The sequence below is a fragment of the Cnephaeus nilssonii genome, assembly GCF_951640355.1.
Source record: "Cnephaeus nilssonii genome assembly, chromosome: 5".
Lineage (NCBI taxonomy): Eukaryota > Metazoa > Chordata > Mammalia > Chiroptera > Vespertilionidae > Cnephaeus > Cnephaeus nilssonii.
This window is the reverse complement of record NC_137076.1, coordinates 36,305,570-36,310,924: the sequence shown is the minus strand read 5'-3', so window position 1 is coordinate 36,310,924 and position 5,355 is coordinate 36,305,570. Positions and strand designations below refer to the sequence as shown.

At 48.7% G+C, this 5,355-nt stretch overlaps 1 pseudogene across 1 annotated transcript; it reads right to left on the bottom strand.

Annotated features, from left to right (window-relative positions):
• Window positions 1-1,625: 1,625 nt before the first annotated feature.
• LOC307099018 (transcriptional coactivator YAP1-like) lies at window positions 1,626-4,909 on the bottom strand (annotated as a pseudogene). The gene is made up of 4 exons: window positions 4,881-4,909; window positions 4,194-4,773; window positions 2,073-2,564; window positions 1,626-1,878 (listed from the first exon to the last, which is right to left on the bottom strand). The product of its transcript is annotated as a transcriptional coactivator YAP1-like (transcript).
• Window positions 4,910-5,355: the final 446 nt, after the last annotated feature.

The following is a 5,355-nucleotide window of genomic DNA, read 5'->3' as shown; positions in this document are numbered from 1 at the left end:
AGCCCAGTGAGGGCAGGGGGCAGATAATCACAGTGGCAACAGTGAGCGCTTAGTACCTGTCAAGCACCGAGCTGAGAGCCTATGTGCATAATGTTATGCACACCCTGTAACATTCCAATGAGGCTGGAACTATTATCATACCCATTTTATAGATGAAGAAACCGAGGGTCCTCACAGAGGCTACACAGGTCTAACTGGCAGAGTCTGTGTGACTTCAAAGTCTGTATATCGTCACCATGTCCCTCTGCTACCCCCAACCCTCAGGTGGGTGGCATTGTTAAGTCCAACTTTTCTGTCCCTCCTGCTCTGGGACACCCGATGATCAGCAGGGCTGAGCAGAGCAGGAGAGACCAGGCTCCAAGGGACCCAACAGGAGATTTGGCCATTATTTCTCTAGAGCCCAGCGATAAAGAATCCCACCCGCTCGCCAGCCCTGCCCCCACCAAGGGTCACCCTTTGTGTGAGAGGCGACTGGAGGGGCAGAGGCCTTGGCTTGGCACCACTGGCATCCCCCACCACCCACCCCCAGTTCCCATTTGCCATCGGGGGATGGGAGCCTGCCTGCTGGGGAAGAAGTGGTCAAGGTGCCTCATAGTGACAGGTTGAGTGGTTGTTCTGGTCTTTCCACCGTTAGGGTCAATTATCCTTTTATTATATAGGATAAGTGTATCAGGGTATATATGGAAAGAGCAGATAATCAAAATTTAAATAAAAATGTAAAAAAATCAGGAAATGTAGATTTTACCAAAGAAACTACAATAGCCATCCCAGCTACAACTATAAACAGATTCACTATTATGTTCATTTGCCTTGGTTCCAGAAAACACACACACACACACACAAACAAAAAAAAAAAAAAAAACAATCAACCAAAACAAAATAATCCCACAATAAAACCCACCAAAACCTATATTAGAGTATGTGGCAATAATTAATATATTTCTATGAAAATTGTCTCATGCCTTATAAGCTCCTAAAATAAAATCAAGGTCACTGTGTGACTAATGATATAGCACTAGGAGGGGAAAAAAAGCCACTGAAAGTAAAACAGTCTTCAGTCTTGGTTTCAGCTCTCTCTCCAAATCATCATTAAGTACTTAATATCAGACACATGTTTGGTTTATCAGACCAGTAAGTCACGTTTTTCCACTGGCCCAAAGCAGCTGAAGAAATAATTGCTTAAACAAACTATATGTGGTGACATGAAACATCTGACATCTTCCAGGTCTGTCTATTTAGTTTAAAAAAATGGTGAACATCTAACTGGGCAAAAGGAATGGCATCCATCATCAAAACAGGCTCACTTCCCCCAGCCCCCAAAACAAACAGTAGTTATAATAGCAAAAGAAACAAAAAGTTTTGTGTGGGGTTTTTTGTAGGGTTTTTTTTATTATTATTATTATTATTTAGGGACAACTATGAAAGAGGTCAGCAATATATTAACAGCAGCAATGGACAAGGAAGAGCAAAATAGTGGATGAAAGAATATTGCTGGATGGTTGTTCATCTTTTTCTGTATTAGCCAGAAGATTGCAACTGGCTTATTTGAAAATTTCTTATATGTGTGTCTTATCTCCTTAGATCCTTCACAGATTTAGAATTCAGCCTACCTGAGAGCTCTATAACTATGTAAGGAAGCTTTCTTTATCTAGCTTGGTGGCAGCCAAAACCAACTCCATGTCATTAAGGGTGTCAGAACTCAGAACTTCCTGCAGACTTGGCATCAATTCCTCTCTTTCTATGTCCATCCCATCTCCCTCCAGTGTTCCAATGTCCACATTTGTCCCAGGAATGGCTTCAAGGTAGTCTGAAAAATGATTCTGCTGTGAGGGCAGCGTGCTTTGGTTGATAGTATCACCTTTATACATTTCATCAACACTGTTAGATCCAGAGACAAAGAAGCATCAATATGACTGTCAAACCTCAGAGGGAAGATAGGGGAGGGTGGGGGTAAGGTGGAGAGATCAACCAAAGGACTTGTATGCATGCATATAAGCCTAACCAATGGACACAGACAACAAGGGAGTGAGGGCATGAGTTAAGGGTGGAGGGGCAATGGGGGTTAAGGACACATATGTAATATCTTAAACAATGAAGAAAAAAAAAAGAAGTCATCTGGGATTCAAGGGGCACTGTAGCTGCTCATGCTCAGTCCACTGTCTGTACTCTCATCTTGAGAGTGATAGGTGCCACTATTCAGAAAGAGATCTGAGCTATTGGTTGTCATAGTTCTCAATTCCTGAGACATCCCAGGAGAAGACCCTGGATTCTCAGTTCCACCATCCAACTCCAGTGTTGGTAACTGGCTCCGTAGATGTAATTCCTGCCGAAGCAGTTCTTCCTGTTTCTGTTGCAGTCTCTCTTTCTCCATCTGCAGCTGCTACATCTGTATCTGTTGCTGCTGGTTGGAGTTGCCACCACCTAGAACTCCTCCCTGAGGGCTCTGGGGAGCCAGGGGTGGTGGCTGTTTCACGGGAGTTCTTTGACTGATTCTCTGGTTCATTGCAAAATGAGGGTCAAGCCTTGGGTCTAGACAAGTGGTGGTCTTGTTCTTATGGTTTATACTAGAGGCCCGGTGCACAAATTTATGCATGGGTAGGGCTCCTCTGGGTGGCATGTGGGGATCAGGCTGAAACCCGCAGTCCACCATTGTCTGCAGCTCCTACCTGCCTCTCCTGCTCATCCCAGCCCCACTGCGCCTGTCTCAGGCTCACGCCCAATCAGTTCCCATCAGGAGAGGCTCGTGCTGCCACAGCAGCCATGAGCCCTGTGTCTGGCATCCTCCCAAGGGGAGTGACCTGCGGGATCAGGCTGAAACTGGCTCTCCAACATCCCCCAAGGGGTGCCAGATTGCAAGAGGGCACAAGTCAGGCCGAGGGAGCCCATGGGTGCACGATCGGGCCAGGGAGAGACCATGGGAGGTTGGCCAAGTGGGGAGGAAGGGATCGCAGGAGGGTTCCAAGGCATGTCTGGACCATCTCACTCAGTCCTGTTGGACCAGACCCCAGCAGCTAACCTACCAGTCAGAGCATCTGCACCCTGGTGGTCAGTGCACATCCTAGCAAGCTGTTGAGCAGCCTTAGCATATCATTAGCATATTACACTTTGATTGGTTGAACAGTCGACTGGACAACTGGACACTTAGCATATTAGGTTTTTATTATATACCAGGGGCCCAGTGCACAAAATTCGTGCACTGGGGGTCAGGGGTCCCTCAGCCCAACAGGCCTCTTCTCACATACTGGGAGTCCTCAGGGGATGTCCTACTGATGGCTTAGGCCCGATCCCCACGGGAAGCGGGCCTAAGCCGCAGTCTGGCCTCCCTTTGTGGGAGGCAACCGGGCTGGTCAGGGGAAGGCACCAGCCCCATCACCCCGCTGCTGCAGCCACTGTCAGTCACCACAGCCACCAAGGTGTTTTCATCAACACGGAATCCAGTCCCTTCACCAAGAAAAAATGACAACTTTCTTTAGGCATTTTCAAGATGTGTCTTTCATAGGATATACATTTCTTTCTTTATTTTTTATCCTCACCTGAGGACGTTTCCATTGACTTTCAGAAAACATGGAAGAGAAAGGGAAAGACAGAGAGAAACATCAAAGCGAGAGGAACACTTTGATTGGTTGCCTCCTGCATGAGCCCTGATCTGGGCCCTGGCCAGGGAGGAGCCTGCAACTTAGGTACATGCTCTTGATCAGAATCAACCCAGAACCTGCTGTGGGCAGGCCGAGGCTCTATCCACTGAGTCAAACCGACTAGGGCAGGATATGACATTTCTTAGCCCTCCAGCAGCAGACCTTCGTTTTTCTCTCCAGAAGTGTGGTGGAAAAACCCTAGATCAGCTTTTTGGATTCTTATTACCCAAGTTACCAAGAATATTACCAGTGGCATACAGGAAGCTTAGCCAATGTGCAGTCAGAAAAGGTGATTCCTCTATAGTTCACACCAATCGAGGGCTGGGCCCTGCCCAGGCCTAAAGCCTCTGGCCAAAGCTTTAGGCCTGGGAAGGGGACCTCCAGCTCCCTGTGATCACAGACACCGCCCATTGGGCAGGGGACCCCAGCTCCCTGCAATCCACCACAGGAGCAGACGCCCTCGCAGGAGCGGACCTCCAGTTGCCTGCGATCCATCGCAGGCTCCCTGCTGGTGCCCCAGGCTCCCCGCTGGTGCCCAAGGCCAGGGAAAGCCTCCGCCGGAGGCTTTCCATGGCCTTGGGCTCAGCGGAACCCCAGCCTCCCAGCAACAGATGGCAGGAGCTGACCCCCGGTGGTTGCCTGCGATCCGTCTGGGTGAGCATAGCCTTCCTGGATCCTGCCATGTTGTTGTCTGATCGATGTGATTTAAAAAGTATCTCTGGCCAGAAGATGTCTTCCCCCTCTCCCAGCCTGCTGGCAGAGGTACATCATCAGGTATTTCAAAAGAAGACTGTCAAAGGTGTTGAGCAGTGGGGGTAGCTGCTGTGCCTGAGACTACTCCTGTGGGGGTCAGTGTCCCAGGAGACACAGCTCTCAGCTGCAGTGAAGCTAGAGAGGAATGAGCTTGAACATGCTGTGGGGTCAGGGCTCCTGCAGTGCCTGCATCAGTACTGGCCTGTTGGGATAGGACTTGGGCTCCATCAGCTTGAAAAAGGAGTCCGGCAGCTTCATGGGCATAGTCTGGGATATGTTGGCTGTCCTGGGGTTCATGATGGCATTGAAAAGAGCCTTCAGGTCGGTCTCGGAGTCCCCTCAGATGTGCACGATCTGGTGTCCAGCAGGATCTGGTGTGCATGATCTGGTGTCCGGGGGGGGGGGGGGGGAGGTGTGAGGCACTTCCTGAGACCCCAGGGGTGCTGGCTGCCTGGGCCCAGACAATGGGCCCTGCCACTCTGTGGGGCCAACTGAGGAGGCAGCTGCTGCCCAGGATCCATGGTTCCTGCCTCCCAGACACACACCCCAACCAGGTGGGTGAGGGCTCCAGCTGGCACCCCGACTCTAGGGGCCCAGATGCAAGAAGCAGCGAGTGGGTGGCAGGCAGTCTGTGCTGGGTGACAGAATGACACTCTCCTGCTCTCAGGACCCTCAGAGTATTTTTGAACACATAAAGCAAGAAATTTAAGAATCAAAATGGAAGAATGAATAAAATGATGAAATCTTTTAGGAAAGAAGTCTAATTATAGATATGTAATGGAATTGTGCACAGAGAAGAGACTGGATATTTAAAAGCTAAAAGCCATGCTCATTTAGCATGAGTCTTTCATTAATTAATAGCACTAATATTTTTAAATAAAAAAGAGGTTGGCTTGGGTAAGAAACTTAGCATAAAATGATATTTCCCTAGTGATTTCATATCACTTAAGTTTCATTGAAATACAAT